The 21,780-nt window shown below is 29.7% G+C and overlaps 1 long non-coding RNA gene across 1 annotated transcript in view; it reads right to left on the bottom strand.

The window, feature by feature from the left end:
* Positions 1-4,398: 4,398 nt before the first annotated feature.
* Positions 4,399-21,780, bottom strand: part of LOC119610781 — a 47,281-nt gene continuing 29,899 nt past the window's right edge. The window contains exon 2 of the long non-coding RNA XR_005232010.1: positions 4,399-4,818. This is a non-coding gene — a long non-coding RNA (uncharacterized LOC119610781). The remainder of the gene's footprint in view (positions 4,819-21,780) is intronic.

Consider the following 21,780-nt stretch of genomic DNA (forward strand, 5'->3'; position numbering starts at 1 on the left):
AAAGAAATAAGAAACGAGAACAAATTTACAGACAGACATTACAAAAAAAAAAAAAAACAACAAGGGAAAAAGCGTAATTAATGATCGAGAAAAGTTTTCATTTTGTACTTTTTGAGTGTAAAAACAATTGGGTTGTTAAAGACACCACAAGATTAAGAATCTTTTTTTTAATACAATTTAATGTATTTTTAAAATATTCACATGAGTTATTAAGATAAACAATATAAAATTTGAATTGATTTTTGTTAAATAAAATTCAAACTAAGAGAGGGAGAGAAAGTATAATTCTTTCTCATTTTCAAAATTATAACGGATGTTTTCATTTAAAACTTTTTGCTTTCATTTAAATGTTCATACTACCAGTATAATTTCTTAAGAGTTTGGTTTGAGATTTTTAAACGCAAATAAGAGTTGTGAAAATTAGTTTAGTTTTCAACAAAATAATAAAAAAATTAAAACAGTATTTAAATTTTAAACAATTATGCTGGTTGTCTCTACATAATTTTTGCCATATTCGTATGTAGGTTTATAATTTTTGACCTTGTGTGTTCGTATAAATGAATAATTTTATTTATTATTTTGTTTTTTTTGTTTTTCGAGTACAAATATAATTTTCACATGGCCAATTTGCATTAAGTCGGTTATTTGTTCTAGTCAATTTTTGTATATAGACTTCTATATAGAGTAAGTTCTTGACATACTCTGAATAAACGTGAGTGTAAGAATATGAAATGAGTACAAAATGTTTAAAATGTTATAGATATAAAAAATATAAATTGTTAAATATAAAAAAAAATTACTTTATAAAGTAATTTGATACTTTTTTTAATTTGCTTAGTTTATTTTTCTTTTCTTCATCTTCTTTTGCTAACAAAGATTCATTACAGTCCATATTTGTACAGATTTTAAATACCGGGTGTGCTGTTGTATATAAAAATGATACGCATGCGTAGCCTTATATTGGAATTTTAAATATAACAACAACTATCAAAAGTAAAAAAAAAAATCTTAAACAGGTGTTTCTTACTTACAGTACTAAAGTACAAATATGAAAAATTAATGAAATTTAAGTCAAGTATAAAACTATTTTTATGATATTTATTCAGTGCTTCTTTTTGTTGCTTTGGTTTTTGCCCTTTTACTAGGAAAGACATATACATACCTACATCTTAAATTTCAATTATAAATATGTAGTATATAAAAAAAATATATATAAAAATATCCATATTCATCAACTATTACGAGGCTCTTATTGAATTTTTTGAGAAAAATACGTCAATATTTTTTCGCCAATTATTTCTAAAATTTTTTAAAATTCAAAAACTGAGAAATTTAACATGAACTGAACCAGAATAAATCGAGAACTGAAAAATAATTATAGTAGAACTGAACTAGAACTGAACTAGAACTGAACTAGAACTGAACTAGAACTGAACTAGAACTGAACTAGAACTGAACTAGAACTGAACTAGAACTGAACTAGAACCGAACTAGAACTGACTGAACTAGAACTGAACTGAACTAGAACTGAACTAGAACTGAACTACAACTAGAACTGAACTACAACTAGAACTGAATTACAACTAGGACTGAACTACAACTAAGACTGAACTACAACTAGAACTGAACTACAACTAGAACTGAACTACAACTAGAACTGAACTACAACTAGAACTGAACTAGACTGAATACAACTAGAACTGAACTACAACTAGAACTGAACTACAACTAGAACTGAACTACAAACTAGAACTGAACTAACTAGAACTGAACTAGAACTGAACTAAACTAGAACTGAACTAGAACTGAACTAGAACTGAACTAGAACTGAACTAGAACTGAACTAGAACTGAACTAGAACTGAACTAGAACTGAAGAACTAGAACTGAACTAGAACTGAACTAGAACTGAACTAGAACTGAACTAGAACTGAACTAGAACTGAACTAGAACTGAACTAGAACTGAACTAGAACTGAACTAGAACTGAACTACAACTAGAACTGAACTAGAAACTGAACTAGAACTGAACTAGAACTGAACTAGAACTGAACTAGAACTGAACTAGAACTGAACTACAACTAGAACTGAACTAGAACTGAACTAGAACTGAACTAGAACTGAACTAGAACTGAACTAGAACTGAACTAGAACTGAACTAGAACTGAACTAGAACTGAACTAGAACTGAACTAGAACTGAACTAGAACTGAACTAGAACTGAACTAGAACTGAACTAGAACTGAACTAGAACTGAACTAGAACTGAACTAGAACTGAACTAGAACTGAACTAGAACTGAACTAGAACTGAACTAGAACTGAACTAGAACTGAACTAGAACTGAACTAGAACTGAACTAGAACTGAACTAGAACTGAACTAGAACTGAACTAGAAATGAACTAGAACTAAACTAGAACTGAACTAGAACTGAACTAGAACTGAAGTGGAACTGAACTAGAACTGAACTAGAACTGAACTAGAACTGAACTAGAACTGAACTAGAACTGAAGTGGAACTGAACTAGAACTGAAGTGGAACTGAACTAGAACTGAAGTGGAACTGAACTAGAACTGAACTAGAACTGAACTAGAACTGAACTAGAACTGAACTAGAACTGAACTAGAACTGAACTAGAACTGAACTAGAACTGAACTAGAACTGAACTAGAACTGAACTAGAACTGAACTAGAACTGAACTAGAACTGAACTAGAACTGAACTAGAACTGAACTAGAACTGAACTAGAACTGAACTAGAACTGAACTAGAACTGAACTAGAACTGAACTAGAACTGAACTAGAACTGAACTAGAACTGAACTAGAACTGAACTAGAACTGAACTAGAACTGAACTAAACTGAACTAGAACTGAACTAGAACTGAACTAGAACTGAACTAGAACTGAACTAGAACTGAAACTAGAACTGAACTAGAACTGAACTAGAACTGAACTAGAACTGAACTAGAACTGAACTAGAACTGAACTAGAACTGAACTAGAACTGAACTAGAACGAACTAGAACTGAACTAGAACTGAACTAGAACTGAACTAGAACTGAACTAGAACTGAACTAGAACTGAACTAGAACTGAACTAGAACTGAACTAGAACTGAACTAGAACTGAACTAGACTGAACTAGAACTGAACTAGAACTGAACTAGAACTGAACTAGAAAACTGAACTAGAACTGAACTAGAACTGAACTAGAACTGAACTAGAACTGTACTAGAACTGAACTAGAACTGCACTAGAACTGAACTAGAACTGAACTAGAACTGTACTAGAACTGAACTAGAACTGCACTAGAACTGGAACTAGAACTGAACTAGAACTGACTAGAACTGAACTAGAACTGAACTAGAACTGAACTAGAACTGAACTAGAACTGAACTAGAACTGAACTAGAACTGACTAGAACCTGAACTAGAACCGAACTAGAACCGAACTAGAACTGAACTAGAACTGAACTAAATCTGAAGTAGAACTGAACTAGAACTGAACTAGAACTGAACTAGAACTGAACTAGAACTGAACTAGAACTGAACTAGAACTGAACTAGAACTGAACTATAACTGAACTAGAACTGAACTAGAACTGAACTAGAACTGAACTAGAACTGAACTAGAACTGAACTAGAACTGAACTAGAACTGAACTAGAACTGAACTAGAACTGAACTAGAACTGAACTAGAACTGAACTAGAACTGAACTAGAACTGAACTAGAACTGAACTAGAACTGAACTAGAACTGAACTAGTTCCGAACTGGAACTATGACCATTAGTTCTGAAAATTGAATTAAACTAATTCTATTATGACCCTCGTAAATTAACACTGTTATTTCAAATTTAAATCAATTTCAAGTGAGGGTGGGGAGAACTTATTGTTTTGTTGTTGAATTAAACTCAAGTCAATGACTTTTTAAAATATAAATTGAGCGTGGGTTTTGTTTGGATTTAAAAATTATGTGTAAAATTATTAATTAAATATTGTTAGTGGAAATATTTGTTAAACAAAATCACAACGACAATTTGAAAACAAAAGAAACATTTTTTATTAGAGATTTTAATAAAACAAATTTTTGTTCAACAAAAAAATAAAATTAATTGTTTTCTTAATAAAGTTATGTCCATATAAGGGAAATCGTTTTTATTAAAATAAAAACAAATAATATAATTTCCTAATAATTTGTTATATTTTTATAATGTTTCCATAAAGTTTCTAAAGTTTTGATTCTTTAAGTTTCTTTTACAATATAAGGTCCTAACACTTACCTTCATATCATTGATTATCTGCTGGAATAGACTCCCCAAAGCGGAGCTATCACGTTCCATGCTCATCTCCATTTTGTAGTTAATTTGGATTTTTCAGTTGTGTTCAAAAATCGTTATTGTTGATTGCTTTTTTTGTTAATAATTTTTAATTGACATTAATTAGTTTTGCAATGTAACAGTCTATGATTTTCCAAAAAAAAATTATTGCAGAGTTGAGTTTTCTTTTTAACGAAAAATAAAAAATTTTAAATAAAAACAATATGTAAAAGTAGATTTTTACAAATTGACCAAATAATACTTGGCTGTTGATTTTATTCTTTTGACGTTTCTTTTTTATTTTCTTATTTTAATTTTTATTTTCTTAATTTATTCTAGAAGTTTAATTTGTGTAAACTTCTTAAGTCGTTTGATTATAGTAAAATCTATATATAAATTGACGAGACATTTTTGTAAAAGAGTTTTGTTTTTCTTAGCTTTTTTCAAAGTCGTTTTATTTTGAAAATTGAAGTTTTAAATTGCAAGTTGTTGGTAGTTTGTTTTATTCGATCTGAAACGGGAAGAGAAAATATAATAATTTTATTATTATTTTGCCATAATTTGTTTTTAACATTGTTTTAAAACATGTAAATTTTTTATTATGCAGTCTATTGACAAAAACTAAATAAATCATCATGTTTATTATTCTTTATAAAACAAAAAATATCGGTCATAGTTTATATATCAAACAATTCTAAAATCATTATTATTATTATTTCTGTTTATGAAAAATTATCACATTCATAATTTTCTATAAGCAGAAACGGCCCCAAAGCGTAAACAGTTTCGTTCGTATCAATTTTAGGTCATGCAGTAAACAGATGCAACATCCAACGGACATCGTTAGAGCGGGGAGAAAAACGCAACAATGAATGCGTAACAACAAATCATATTCTTTTTTCGTTTTCATTTTTATGCATTCAAATTTTATGCGTTCAAAAACAAGAAAAAATTTATAGTTTATGTACATGAAAACAGCGTGACTTTATCATAAATAAATAAAGAAACTAATATGAATATAATACATTCAATAACAATGTTTATAGCCTGATAGCATTGTTTAAAATTGATAAATTGTTGAATACAAACGAATCGACAATATTGATTTACTTAAAATAAGTTTTATTATTCTTAGGGAGATGAAATATAACTGTATTAGAATAGAACTAGAACTAAACTAGAACAGAATTAAAACTAAACTAGAACGGAACTAGAACAGAACTAGAACAGAACTAGAACAGAACTAGAACAGAATTCGAACAGAACTAGAACAGAACTAGAACAGAACTAGAACAGAACTAGAACAGAACTAGAACAGAACTAGAACAGAACTAGAACAGAACTAGAACAGAACTAGAACAGAACTAGAACAGAACTAGAACAGAACTAGAACAGAACTAGAACAGAACTAGAACAGAACTAGAACAGAACTAGAACAGAACTAGAACAGAACTAGAACAGAACTAGAACAGAACTAGAACAGAACTAGAACAGAACTAGAACAGAACTAGAACAGAACAGAACTAGAACAGAACTAGAACAGAACTAGAACAGAACTAGAACAGAACTAGAACAGAACTAGAACAAAACTAGAACAGAACTAGAACAGAACTAGAACAGAACTAGAACAGAACTAGAACAGAACTAGAACAGAACTAGAACATAACTAGAACAGAACTAGAACAGAACTAGAACTAGACACTAGAACTGAACTAGAACTGAACTAGAACTGAACTAGAACTGAACTAGAACTGACTAGAACTGAAGAACTGAACTAGAACTGAACTAGAACTGAACTAGAACTGAACTAGAACTGAACTAGAACTGAACTAGAACTGAACTAGAACTGAACTAGAACTGAACTAGAACTGAACTAACTAGAACTGAACTAGAACTGAATCTAGAACTGAACTAGAACTGAACTAGAACTGAACTAGAACTGAACTAGAACTGAACTAGAACTGAACTAGAACTGAACTAGAACTGAACTAGAACTGAACTAGAACTGAACTAGAACTGAACTAGAACTGAACTAGAACTGAACTAGAACTGAACTAGAACTGAACTAGAACTGAACTAGAACTGAACTAGAACTGAACTAGAACTGAACTAGAACTGAACTAGAACTGAACTAGAACTGAACTAGAACTGAACTAGAACTGAACTAGAACTGAACTAGAACTGAACTACAACTGAACTAGAACTGAACTAGAACTGAACTGAACTAGAACTGAACTAGACTGAACTAGAACTGAACTAGAACTGAACTGACTAGAACTGAACTAGAACTGAACTAGAACTGAACTAGAACTGAACTAGAACTGAACTAGAACTGAACTAGAACTGAACTAGAACTGAACTAGAACTGAACTAGAACTGAACTAGAACTGAACTAGAACTGAACTAGAACTGAACTAGAACTGAACTAGAACTGAACTAGAACTGAACTAGAACTGAACTAGAACTGAACTAGAACTGAACTAGAACTGAACTAGAACTGAACTAGAACTGAACTAGAACTGAACTAGAACTGAACTAGAACTGAACTAGAACTGAACTAGAACTGAACTAGAACTGAACTAGAACTGAACTAGAACTGAACTAGAACTGAACTAGAACTGAACTAGAACTGAACTAGAACTGAACTAGAACTGAACTAGAACTGAACTAGAACTGAACTAGAACTGAACTAGAACTGAACTAGAACTGAACTAGAACTGAACTAGAACTGAACTAGAACTGAACTAGAACTGAACTAGAACTGACTAGAACTGAACTAGAACTGAACTAGAACTGAACTAGAACTGAACTAGAACTGAACTAGAACTGAACTAGAACTGAACTAGAACTGAACTAGAACTGAACTAGAACTGAACTAGAACTGAACTAGAACTGAACTAGATCTAAACTAGAACTAAACTAGAACTGAACTAGAATTGAACTAGAACTGAACTAGAACTGAACTGAACTGAACTAGAGTTTAGTTCTACTACTTTGCTCCAAGTTAACGACGAGAAAAAGTATATTTTCTAATTATCTATTATAACTTTGTGTAAATTTTATGACGCTTCAGTTTCTTTTGAAGTTGACACTGAAATTCCAAGCAAGGTTTTTTAATGTTTATTATTTTAATTAGACTTTAATTTGTCTAAGTAATTTTATAATTCAATGTCAGTTGTTTTCTCATAAAAAAGTGTTAGATTTGTGTTTAAAGGTGAAGTAAATAAAATCTCATTTTATGTTTTTCTCATTTAATAATTCAGTGTTAATGGGTATTTAAACACGGCATTATAAATGTAACAGCCTAAATTGATTGTTAACTTAAAAAAATATTTCTTTTTGTTATTATTATAAATATAAGATTCAGAAACCAGGGAATTTGTGTTACAATTTTTAAGGTATATCAAAAATGTTAAAAAAAAAATAACTTTACAGAAGTATTTTCGCTTTAAATGAGATTTTAATGGTACATTTGTAAATTTGTAACGCTGGCGGTATTACTTTTTTTTTTTTTTTTGTTATTTAACATTTAAAATGACCTTGTATGTATTTCAAAAAAACACAAGAATTTATTGTAAATAAATAAATGTAAATGGGTAGTAGGGAAAAATGTTATTAAATTACAAATTAATGCTTTACACTGCTTTTCAACCATTTTTGTAGTTTTTACCTTTTATAGACAAGTTAACAGAAAAACACACGAAAAAAAAATAGACTGAAAACTTGACCATACACTTAAAAGTTGTTAATTGCATTTAAATGGACAGCATGGAATCAATGGCTATTTGTTCAATGTTTACAGATGGTGTTGTTGGCTATATAACTTGGTTATAGTCAGCATGGACAAGAAAAGTTGCAACAGCTACAACAAATCATAAAAACCCTAAAATGGGTCATCACGTATCATATATATTGTCTTTAGTTGGCTGCCTGCATACATGTTTAAATGTATCGAACAGGTCATGTTTGCCTTCCCGGTATGTCTGACCGCCCAAAGACAAATACGTTTTGGCAGTAACTTAAAATAATGTCTCAAACAGCCCGTCTGTTTTTTTATAAATATTTCCCACTTGTTGTTAAAAATATTCTAAATGCATACATGAACTTCCCTTAAGTACAAAACTGCAGTCTATTTCTATTTGTGTAACTAAACAAATTTGCTTCTATTCAAACAATTTAATTCGATTGAATTGAAATTTCCTTAAATAATTACATTTAGCAAAGTTTGCATACAACTTTTTTAATTTGAAAAACGAAGAAGAAGAAAAAAAAACAGAAAAATAAACATGTCTTTATAAAGTAATAGTGCTCTGACTAGAAGACTTCCTCAATATATGCATTAATTTAGCTGCCAAATACAGTCTAGTACCCACTACACGTCTATATAAATAAAGTAGAAAATAAATTAGGAATTGCTTTATTTAGAAAGTAGTTGAAGTATTTAAGTTTGTATGGCTTTAAAGTGATGTCACTTTATTATGGAGTTTGAACTTTTGATATTTAAAAGTCTATTTATAAGGATGATGGATTATTTAAAATGTGTAGTGTGGTTTTAGGAAAAAATTAAATAATTTATTGAAAAAGTTGTCTTTGGTTTTAAAGGAACTAAAAGCACGCTATTAGATATATTCTCGTTAGTGTTCAGGTCTAGTTCAGTTCTAGTTTAGTTCTAGTTCAGTTCTAGTTCAGTTCTAGTTCAGTTCTAGTTCAGTTCTAGTTCAGTTCTAGTTCAGTTCTAGTTCAGTTCTAGTTCAGTTCTAGTTCAGTTCTAGTTCAGTTCTAGTTCAGTTCTAGTTCAGTTCTAGTTCAGTTCTAGTTCAGTTCTAGTTCTAGTTCAGTTCTAGTTCAGTTCAGTTCTAGTTCTAGTTCAGTTCTAGTTCAGTTCTAGTTCAGTTCTAGTTCAGTTCTAGTTCAGTTCTAGTTCTAGTTCTAGTTCAGTTCTAGTTCAGTTCTAGTTCAGTTCTAGTTCAGTTCTAGTTCAGTTCTAGTTCAGTTCTAGTTCAGTTCTAGTTCAGTTCTAGTTCTAGTTCAGTTCTAGTTCAGTTCTAGTTCAGTCCTAGTTCAGTTCTAGTTCAGTTCTAGTTCAGTTCTAGTTCAGTTCTAGTTCAGTTCTAGTTCAGTTCTAGTTCAGTTCTAGTTCAGTTCTAGTTCAGTTCTAGTTCAGTTCTAGTTCAGTTCTAGTTCAGTTCTAGTTCAGTTCTAGTTCAGTTCTAGTTCAGTTCTAGTTCAGTTCTAGTTCAGTTCTAGTTCAGTTCTAGTTCAGTTCTAGTTCAGTTCTAGTTCAGTTCTAGTTCAGTTCTAGTTCAGTTCTAGTTCAGTTCTAGTTCAGTTCTAGTTCAGTTCTAGTTCAGTTCTAGTTCAGTTCTAGTTCAGTTCTAGTTCAGTTCTAGTTCAGTTCTAGTTCAGTCTAGTTCTAGTTCTAGTTCTAGTCAGTTCTAGTTCAGTTCTAGTTCAGTTCTAGTTCAGTTCTAGTTCAGTTCTAGTTCTAGTTCAGTTCTAGTTCTAGTTCAGTTCTAGTTCAGTTCTAGTTCTAGTTCTAGTTCTAGTTCAGTTCTAGTTCAGTTCTAGTTCAGTTCTAGTTCAGTTCTAGTTCAGTTCTAGTTCAGTTCTAGTTCAGTTCTAGTTCAGTTCTAGTTCAGTTCTAGTTCAGTTCAGTTCTAGTTCAGTTCTAGTTCAGTTCTAGTTCAGTTCTAGTTCAGTTCTAGTTCAGTTCTAGTTCAGTTCTAGTTCAGTTCTAGTTCAGTTCTAGTTCAGTTCAGTTCTAGTTCAGTTCTAGTTCAGTTCTAGTTCAGTTCTAGTTCAGTTCTAGTTCTGTTCTAGTTCAGTTCAAGTTCAGTTCTAGTTCAGTTCTAGTTCAGTTCTAGTTCAGTTCTAGTTCAGTTCTAGTTCAGTTCTAGTTCAGTTCTAGTTCAGTTCTAGTTCAGTTCTAGTTCAGTTCTAGTTCAGTTCTAGTTCAGTTCTAGTTCAGTTCAGTTTTTTAATTTGAAGAAAGAAGAAAAAAAAATAAACATGTCTTTATAAAGTAATAGTGCTCTGACTAGAAGACTTCTTTAATATATGCATTAATTTAGCTGCCAAATACAGTCTAGTACCCACTACACGTCTATATAAATAAAGTAGAAAATAAATTAGGAATTGCTTTATTTAGAAAGTAGTTGAAGTATTTCAGTTTGTATGGTTTTAAAGTGATGTCACTTTAATATGGAGTTTGAACTTTTGATATTTAAAAGTCTATTTATAAGGATGATGGATTATTTAAAATGTGTAGTGTGGTTTTAGGAAAAAATTAAACAATTTATTAAAAAAGTTGTCTATGCTTCTAATGCAACTAAAAACACAGTATTTATTGAAAAGAGCTTTAAACTGTTATAATTCAGTTCTACTTCATTTACAGTTCAGTTCTAGTTTAGTTCTAGTTTAGTTCTAATTCAGTTCTAGTTCAGTTTTAGTTCAGTTCTAGTTTAGTTCTAGTTCAGTTCTAGTTCTGTTCTAGTTCAGTTCTAGTTATGTTCTAGTTCAGTTCTAGTTCAGTTCTAGTTCAGTTCTAGTTCAGTTCTAGTTCAGTTCTAGTTCAGTTCTAGTTCAGTTCTAGTTCAGTTCTAGTTCAGTTCTAGTTCAGTTCTAGTTCAGTTCTAGTTCAGTTCTAGTTCAGTTCTAGTTCAGTTCTAGTTCAGTTCTAGTTCAGTTCTAGTTCAGTTCTAGTTCAGTTCTAGTTCAGTTCTAGTTCAGTTCTAGTTCAGTTCTAGTTCAGTTCTAGTTCAGTTCTAGTTCAGTTCTAGTTCAGTTCTAGTTCAGTTCTAGTTCAGTTCTAGTTCAGTTCTAGTTCAGTTCTAGTTCAGTTCTCAGTTCTTCTAGTTTCAGTTCTAGTTCAGTTCTAGTTCAGTTCTAGTTCAGTTCTAGTTCAGTTCTAGTTCAGTTCTAGTTCAGTTCTAGTTCAGTTCTAGTTCAGTTCTAGTTCAGTTCTAGTTCAGTTCTAGTTCAGTTCTAGTTCAGTTCTAGTTCAGTTCTAGTTCAGTTCTAGTTCCGTTCTAGTTCAGTTCTAGTTCAGTTCTAGTTCAGTTCTAGTTCAGTTCTAGTTCAGTTTCTAGTTCAGTCTAGTTCAGTTCTAGTCTTCTAGTTCAGTTCTAGTTCAGTTCTAGTTCAGTTCTAGTTCAGTTCTAGTTCAGTTCTAGTTCAGTTCTAGTTCAGTTCTAGTTCAGTTCTAGTTCAGTTCTAGTTCAGTTCTAGTTCAGTTCTAGTTCAGTTCTAGTTCAGTTCTAGTTTCAGTTTCTAGTTCAGTTCTAGTTCAGTTCTAGTTTCAGTTCTAGTTCAGTTCTAGTTCAGTTCTAGTTCAGTTCTAGTTCACATCTAGTTCAGTTCTGGTTCAGTTCTAGTTCAGTTCTAGTTCAGTTCTAGTTCAGTTCTAGTTCAGTACTAGTTCAGTTCTAGTTCAGTTCTAGTTCAGTTCTAGTTCAGTTCTAGTTCAGTTCTAGTTCAGTTCTAGTTCAGTTCTAGTTCAGTTCTAGTTCAGTTCTAGTTCAGTTCTAGTTCAGTTCCAGTTCAGTTCTAGTTCAGTTCTAGTTCTGTTCTATTTCTGTTCTAGTTCAGTTCTAGTTCAGTTCTAGTTCAGTTCTAGTTCAGTTCTAGTTCAGTTCTAGTCAGTTCTAGTTCAGTTTAGTTCAGTTCTAGTTCAGTTCTAGTTCAGTTCTAGTTCAGTTCTAGTTCAGTTCTAGTTCAGTTCTAGTTCAGTTCTAGTTCAGTTCTAGTTCAGTTCTAGTTCAGTTCTAGTTCAGTTCTAGTTCAGTTCTAGTTCAGTTCTAGTTCAGTTCTAGTTCAGTTCTAGTTCAGTTCTAGTTCAGTTCTAGTTCAGTTCTAGTTCAGTTCTAGTTCAGTTCTAGTTCAGTTCTAGTTCAGTTCTAGTTCAGTTCTAGTTCTGTTATAGTTCTAGTTCAGTTCTAGTTTTGTTATAGTTCTAGTTCTGTTATAGTTCTAGTTCTAATTCTGTTTTAGTTCTAATCTAGTTCTGCTCTAGTTCTGTTTAGTTTTAGTTCTAGTTCTGTTCAAGATAAAGGTTTTTCTAATGCAATTTTGATTTATTTTTCTAATTGGAAATTGAATACTAGTGATACTTTCTATTAAATTAAACGAATACGAAAAAAGTTTTCCCCAGGGTGCTGTTTTCAGTATCTCATATATTATTAAACCTAGTATCTTAGATTAAATTTTTAATTACAAAACTATCACTACATCAAAATTTTAAAGCCATAACCTACAATTTCCTCACCGTGGGTGTTATCATAAACATCAACGACATCAAATTAGATTTACACCAAAAAAAAGTATAAACAACTCACTATCTTCTCTTATAGTTAATTCTTATCATCGTCAACACAAAGAAAGTTACAAAACTTCTTTATGATTATATTTCTAAAAAAAGCCCACACAAAAATTTCCAAAATATCAATTAACAAAACTAATAAGAATAACTAATTAATTAATGCATAATTAAATAACATTAAATATTTTTATGTTTATTATTTTTGGATTACAATCTAAACACTTTTACTTTGTATGTAAATATATTAATATTTTTATACATAAATCTATAATTATTATAATATACACACATAAAACTTGTTTTTGTCTTAAATATTATTTAATAAACATAATAAATAATAAATATTAATTTCAAAATAATTGTCCCCTCCAAAAAAAATATGTTTGTTGACATTTCATGATTGTGGAAGCACTTGAAAGTAGAATGAACAAAATCGTATGAGTTCAAGTAGGAATTCATTTTAATTTGTTTTTTTTTTCAAATATTTTCTGTTTAATTGATTTTATTACACCAAATTAAATAAAAGGGAAATTATTATCAATAATGAGAATACTTGTTGTTGTTTTTTTTTTTCTATTTATGTTTATTTATGGTGTTGAAAAATGTTGTAACTTTTGTCGTTTAATATTTTGGAAATGTAAAGAAACTTTCTTTAAAGAAAAAGCTAATATTTTCAGGAAATAGTCTTTAAGCCAATTATGTAGAGAAAATTAACTTAATTAGAAGTGCTTAATAAGGTTTAAGAAATTACAACCTATTTTTGGAAAAAAGTTATTTTATGAAAAGCTTTTTATGCAAAAAAGTTTCAACTTTTTTTATTTTAAAAAACCTTGTAAAAAGTTTTTCTTTAAGTTTTTATAGAAGAAAGCTTTTAAAAGTTTTTTTTTGTGTTAATAAGTTTTTATGCAAGAAAGCAGAAAGCTTCACGAAAATTGAATAATTAAAAAAAAGTTTCGAAAAAAGGTTTTATTAAAAATAGCTTTTAATATTAAAGACCTTTAAAACGGCTTTTATAAAGCTTTTTTTGTGTTAAAAAGCACTAAAAAAGTTTTATTATGAAAAAAGCTTTTTTTGTTAAAAGCTTTAAAAACTGCTTTTAATAAGCTTTAGAAAAAATTTATTAGGATAAAATTTTTGGAAAAATATTATTTTGTATTAAAGAGCTTTAAAAAGGGTTTTAATGTAAAAAAAAAAACTTTAAGAAAGCTTTTTAATAAAAAAAAACTTTTCAACGGTTTTTATTTAAAAACATTCAAAAAGCCTTTTGTATTAAAAAACAAAATGCGAAATATTTGAAAAAGCTTTTAAACAAGTTTTTATGTTAAAAATTTAAAAAGCTTTTAATGCTTAAAAATTTTTATTGTAAAAGTATTTTATAAACCTTGAAAAAGCTTATGTTAAAAGGCTAAAAGTGTTATAAATAAAAAAGCTTTTAAAGTAATTTAATAAAAACAATTTTAAAAAGCTCTTTTTATTAAAAAAAAATTAATAAATAAAAAAACTCTGAGAAAGCTTTTAATGTTAAAAAATCTTTAAGAATGTTAAAAAATCTGAAAAAGCTATGTTTGAAAGTTTTGAATACGCTTTTTATGTCAAAATCTTTAAGAAATGTTGAAAAAGCTCTAATAAAGCTTATTATGTTGGAACGTTCAAAAACGCTTTTATGTAAAAAAAAAAAAACGTTTTATTTTAATAGGCTTTTATGTAAAAAAGGTTTTTATGGAAAAAACTTGTGTTTAAAGCTTTCAAAAGCTTCTAATGTTGAAATTTTTAAAAAAGCTTTGTATATCAAAATCTTTAAGAAATGTTAAAAAAGCTCTAATAAAGTTTTTTTATGCTAGAAAGTTTAAAAACTCTTTGATGTAAAATGAAGTATTACTTTATTAGGCTTTTATGTAAAAATGCTTTTTCCAGGAAAAAAACTTTAGAAAGCTTTAAAAATGTTTTGAGCAAATGGAAAATCCTTTAAATAATTTTATGTTAAAAGTTTTTAATGTTGAATACTTTAAACAACCTAAAAGGATTATTATGTCAAAAGATTTAAATAGCTTTTTAATGTTGAAAACTTTAAAAAGCTTTTTTATGTTGAAGGTTTTAAAACGTTTTTTTATGTCAAAAACATTGAACAGTTTTGATGTTGAAATCTTTAAAAAGCTTTTTATGTTGCAAGCTTTAAAAAGCTTTTTTATGCTGAAAGCTTTAAAAAGCTATTTTATGATGAAAGCTTTAAAAAGCTGTTTTATGCTAAAAGCTTTAAAAAATTGTTTATGTTGCAAGCTTTAAAATGCTTTTTATGTTGAAAGCTTTAAAAACCTTTTAAAGTTGAAAGCTTTAAACAAGTTGAAAGCTTTATATTGAAAGCTTTCAAAAGTTTTTTATATTGAAAACTTTCAAAAGCTTTTTATGTTGAAAGCTTTAAAAGGCTTTTATGTAGAAAGCTTTAAAAAGGTGTTTATGTTACAAGCTTTAAAATGCTTTTATGTTGAAAGCTTTAAAAAGCTTTTTATGTTGAAAGCTGTAAATAGCTATTTATATTGAAAGCTTTCAAAAGCTTTTTATGTTGAAAGACTTTAAAATCTTTTTATGTTGAAACGTTCAAAAAAGCTTTTAAAGATTAATAGAAAATATTTTCTGCCTTGACTTGAGAACCACAAGATTAAAGCTTTTTAGAATTTCATTTAATTAAAATTTTACATAAACTTTGAAATACTTTTTCCATTTCCATTTAAACAAAGCCCCAAAAACCTCAAATATGTAATAAACTTAAAGCTTAAACGAAAAACTTTTTTGATTTATACTTTTCACAAAACTTGCATATTTTCTTTTCTAAAACTTTTAACAAACTTCAAAAGTTATTGTATGTTCTTTCCCCATATCCATTGTAATTAAAATGCCAACATTTGTTTATATTATATAAAAGAAAAAAGTTTGTTGAACTTTAACTGATATCTTTACTAGCTTTCCACATTTTCTGTAAGTTTAACATATTCTGTTTGTTTTTAATAAACTATCTTTCACTATTGTTGTTTTTTTTCTACATTTGTTAGATAATTAAAGCAGAAAAAGAATAATAATAGAATAGCTAAAGAAAAAAAGTTAAACTTTAAAATAGTATAACACTTGGAAAGTTTATATGGAGAAAAAATAAGTAGGAAAATAATGGTAAAGGGAGGCGATCGGTGAAATTGAAAAGAAATCATATTTAAAGTATAAATTTTCAATTTAAAGAAAATTTTTAATTTTTTTGAAAAATTCTCAATGAATTGCTTACGGGTTACCCTGTTCAGACTATATAAATTTGGAATTTGCTTTAACTTTTTAACAAATTTCTAACGTTTTCCTAAAGAAAACTAATAGCGTATAAATCATAAAGAAAAATCACTGAGAAAACAAGTAAGAATATAAAGAGGAAAAAGTTTGCTGAAGATAAAACTTGTAATAAGACAAGACACAACTGAGAACTTCTCAAAATTCTATTTTTTTCATAATCAGTCAAGGAAAGAAACTTTGTATACTCTACACTACTAGAGTAGGTAAAGTATATTACATTTCTTTGACTTGGCTGTTGTTTTCTGAACCCGTCAGAACTTACGTAAGGGTTTATTGTCGAAGAAATTGGTTAAAACCCTACTTCCAGAAAAAACTCAGGTTTTCGAGATATCATGTTATGTTTTCTGCCTTATTTGAGATGTTTTAACAGCCCAAAGACTTGTTTGTTTGTAGAATCCGATATGTCATCTGAAAGTCCAATCTGTCGACCTTAAAATAAAGGCTTTATCTCGGTTATATCTCTTTCCATCAACGAGATATCTTAATCTAAAGGTTTATCAAAATATGGCCAATATTAATTTATTTTCAAATTTTAGATGAAGATATTTCGAAAACCTAATGTGATAGAGAATAATTTTTCTTGCGAAAAGTAAACTTTGGTCTGCGGGTTTCGGTTTTTCAAAAATTTATTTTCCTATGTTATCATAGGTCCCGTATAAGACACATTTCCGAAAATTACCTAAGTTTCAATAAATTTCTTTAAAATGTTTTTATCAAGGGACATCCCTAGACTTAACCCTTGAGAAAAAGGGATATGTACACTCCCCTGGTAATCCTATTAAAATTGATATATGCCTAGGCTTTGAGTGAGACGGAACTCAGGTGGTCAAATATCCACACTTGTAGAATATCGAGACTGCTCTGGCCCAGTCTGACAACGGATAGGACTCTCTTGTCTCTTAATAAGAACTCGTTTAGGCTTCTAACTGGTATAATTACTGGGCACTGTATGATTTGATATGTGTCGGAACTTATGGACTACCCACATTATAGCTACTGTAGAATCTGTTTGGACGAACAACAGCTTCTATGTGACTGCCCAGCCTTACAAGAGCACAGACTACTCTACCTTGGTAGAGCTCTTTTCCATAATCTGGACTGTCTCAGAGATGCGTCACTGGTTAACATGATCGATTATATTAGAAACACTTTCTATATGACTGCCCAGCCTTACAAGAGCACAGACTACTCTACCTTTGTAGAGCTCTTTTCCATAATTTGGACTGTCTCACTGGTAAACATGATCGGTTTTATTAGTAGTCAACGAAATTAGGGAGGGAAACCATTCTCTAAACATATGGGAATGGCAATTCTAAGGGTATCACAATGGGCCGGAAGGCCTCCGAGTGAACTCGCTAAATAGCGAGCAACCCACGTAAGCTTACCTCAACATTTTAACAAGATAAAATTCAAAGGAAATGTGTCTGCCTATCGGTTCGTACGTTTGATGAAAACTATTTTCTCAAGACCCCAGATATATTCAGAATCCAATTCGTGTATCATGCTCTCGAAAATTTTGCTATTTAAGACCAAGCAAAACTGATCCAAAAATACCAAAGATATGTATATAATTTTGGATATGGATTAAACTATATCTTCTGTATTAAGACAATATGTATATCAAATAAAAGGTATTTGAAAAACATTTCATTTGATATAAATATTGATATACCTATGGGTTTCTGAAGATTTTGAGTGTTTTTTTCATTAAATTTTATTAGAAATATTTTATGGAGAATGGGTCCATACTACCACTAAATTAGTATATATCAATGTAGATGAATATGTAGTCGGCTTTATACGACTTTACTTTTTCGCTTATATGCACATCAATCTGGGGATCTTTATTCAAAACATCAACAAAGTGGAAATAAAATAAATGAAAACAACAACAACAACAACAAGTTTTTTTTACAACAACATTTTGAACAGAATGTATGTGCGTGAGTACATGTATGGTTCAATAATAAAAAACTTATGTACAACATGTCTGCAGCATTCATAAACAACAACAACAACAACTATAATAGCTATACCAATACAACAGCTTAAAAAGCTTAAGTCACAATATTTTTTAAATTAATTTTTTAAAAAAATTTCAAAAATTTTAGAAAATTTGTTTAATCTTTTGATAAAACTTTTTTCCTTCCATTTCTTTTAATTTGGCATTTAAGTTCTTTTTGCTGTTAAGGCTAGATTTTGGAAAACCGACTGAAATTTGCTGGCTGCCTTGCTTGCTTTATACACTGACTGTCTGAAAATTTGATTCTCTGACTCTGGTTAAAAAAAAAGTAACTGTAGGTTTATTAGCGCAGAAATACGTGCTCATAAGTGCAGTCAAATGAACACAAGCTAAAAACGAGAACACAGTGTAATTTTGTAGTTGTTGTTGGTATGAGTGAATGAAGAATGAATGAATATGCACAATATTTTTACTATTTTTATTCGTACCTTAGATGAGCCTCCAAAAATAGTCAAGTCATGTGGGTAGTTTTACACTAGCAGTGAAATGTTTTCAAACTGCAAAGACTCATGGAAAGATAGTGAAAGCAATATTTTAACTAATTTAGATTAAAAGTTGATGGCAGACTTTGGAAGGTACAACTATATTCTATAACTATTAGTTATAGAATTCAAAATCGTTCAAATAGTTGCCGCGGAAGCTTTTGTTCGAATGAACACCTTTTGACGGCTCGGTAGAGAGTGACAGATGAGTTTTCGAACAGTAAATCCATGATTTTTAATTAGATTTTAATTCCATTCTAATCATTATGATTGTAATGATACTCGTAAGAATATCAGAATTACCAACAAATTCAGAAATTTCCCGTTTAATAAAGAAATTTCAAATCATACATTTACGCTGCAAGTGTAAACAATTGACTTGCTAAAGTTAGTAATATAACCAGGGCGGTGATTTCCTCTTAATAAATATTCTACATTTCTAAAAATATCTCGAATACGTAGACGTTTTTATAACCGCTGTATAACAAATGAAATCTCTTTTAATTATCTTTCATTTGATATACATATTATCTAGCTGCAGAACTTAAGATCTTAATAACTTTGATTGTATGTTTTGGGGATCATGGGTTTTTCGTAATTTCGATTATAATAATGGATTTTGCTATTTATGGATCATTATTGCAAGTTTTAAAGAACAATATTCAGGAAACCATAACTGATAGATTGTTCCAAAGTTTGTATTCTGAAAATATCTGGGACCTTCATAAAAAGGAAATGTCCAAAACATTTTCCTTGATTTATGTAGATGCCGTTCTAGTTATATCTAAATATATATTAAAAATCATGGACTTTTCTTTGGAATTTGGATCATATTTATGGAGTTTAATCCGATATTTATGTTTCAACTTTGAATATAGAGATATTTTCCTAAACAATTATCATTCTTTCATTATCGCATCAACTTGACAAACCCTCTTTCTAAGATTATAAAAAAATCATGGATTTTTTGAAATGTTGATTAGATCTACGATATTTTTGAACTGATTTTGTAGATTTGGCAAAATTTCCGAAATCATGTCTAATGGAATCGTTCAAAAATATCTTGAGGATAACATTTTCTCCAAGTTTTATCCAAAACTCCGAATTTGACGATTTTAAAAAGTAGAACTTTCAAAAGCATGTCTGCTAGAATGATACAAAGTTTGGATCCCTATAAACATCTGAAACTCCCATAAAATCGATTTCAACAAACAGAGAAACGAACATCGCTTAATCGTCCAGGTCCAAATTGATTTTGCATAACTATGTTGATGAAATTTCTATGCAAATCTCAGCCCTGCTAAAGAATTAGACAGGCGCTTCATGGGATGAGACTGGAGAAGTAAGAGAAAACAACAAAATGCCAATTATCTGTGTGTGTTATTTTTAAGCCAACAGAGAAGAACAAACTAAAATTTAAATTAGTGCGAAAGTGGGGGGAAATTGAGAACTTCACTGATACTCAAGACCCGGCATGGTACTAGTATATTTTTTTCAAAAACTTTACTTTTTATAGATTAAAGTACTAAATTACTTTTCGGATTTTGTTTAGATATTCACTAGTTTACTGACTAATTATCTATTGACTAGTCTATCGACAGGTTTATTGACTACTCTATGGATTAATCTATTGACTACTATGTGGACTAATCGAATGACTAGTCGATGGACTTGGCTATCCACTAATCTAGTTTTTACTAGTCTATTGACTATCCTATGGACTAATCGTATAACTAGTCTAGTGACTTATATATCGACTAGTCTAGGTCTTTGGTCTTGGACTATAGAATAGCCGATGGTCTAGTAAACCTAGTCTATTGACTAATCTATTGACTAGTAGATTTACAAGTCTATACACTAGTCTATAAGACAAGTTTTTGCAAGCCTGTGGCCTAACCGAATGGATTAGTATAGGACTATGATATTGAGAAGTCTTGGACTAGGCTATTGACAAGTCTACTGATTAGTTTATTGACTTCTTTATTCCCTAGTAGACTAATAGTTGCACTAGTCAATTAACAAGTTTATTGACTACTAAATTAACTAATCTATTGACTAATCTAGGGACAAGTCTATTGACTAACTTGAAAGCAGATATAACCGAGATCGAACAGTTATTTTAAAGTCGACCGATGGGACTTTTAGATGACATAACAGATTTTACAAATAAAGATGTCTTATCGCTGTTAAAAGACCTCAAAAGTGTCCACAAAAATCTCAAGCAGCTCAATGCTTTAGAAATGTATACACCGATATCTGGGCTTAAACATTTGTTAGCTTGTGTTTTAGCCAATATTACGCAGACAAGCGCAGACTACTACAGATGGGTCCTAACCTTGTATTTAGGCTTAAAAAATACCCATGACTGACTTAAAAGTCAAAACTAATCCCCCATAAAGAAATATTCATTAAATTCATTATTTTTAAAGTGCATAAGATTGTTAATCCCTGTTTTAAAACAAAACATGATGCACAAGATTTGGATAGAAAAAAACAGGCAGAAAAAAGTCAACAACTGCTAAAACAACAACACTCTAGTAAAAGTAGGTTATTTAACTAAAGTTAACATTTAAAGTTTTGATGGACGGACAGACAGACAGAGGATTTGAAAATAAAAGATACACTAAAGAGGAAAAACCAAACAACTTAAAGAAAAATTTGCTAAATTTATATGTTAAATTTCAAAATAACAACTTATACTCTCGTATATGAACCTTATAATTTAAACTTTCAAAAAACATTAAACACAACTTTAAACAAAAAAAAAAACCTAAAGAAAAAGAAGACCTTTATTAAACTTAACGTTTTTTTTCAATTTTTTTCTTAAACTTTTTCGCAAAATGCCAAAAAATTATAAAAGAATATGAAAAGTTGATGACCTCAAAAGATCAGGATTTAAACATAAATCTTAGTAATTTTTCTTATAAGACGTTTAGAAATAATAATAATTATTATTATTAGTTAGGAAAAATAGCAAAAAAAAAAATAGGAAAAACAATAATCATGAACATCCGCCTTAAAGAGAAACCAGAACAAATAATATTTTATATCGGTCTTTGTTGCCATTTTTCCAGCGACAGCTTCAACTTTATGCATCTAATTTAACAAATTTAAATTCAATGACGACAGCAACAACAACAACAGAAAACAATCAGCAACAACTGAGATATAATAATAATAAGAAAATTATTTTTTTTTCTTATTATTATTGTCTTTTTTATCTTTTTTCATCTTCTGCTTACTTCCACCGGAAATTTATTTAACAATTTCAAGTCATTATTCCTCAATATCAATATCAAACAACAAATAAGCAATTATACG

This window comes from Lucilia sericata, unplaced genomic scaffold, assembly GCF_015586225.1.
Source record: "Lucilia sericata isolate MDLA Ls3-8-SP2 unplaced genomic scaffold, ASM1558622v1 Contig001275F_arrow, whole genome shotgun sequence".
Taxonomy (NCBI): domain Eukaryota; kingdom Metazoa; phylum Arthropoda; class Insecta; order Diptera; family Calliphoridae; genus Lucilia; species Lucilia sericata.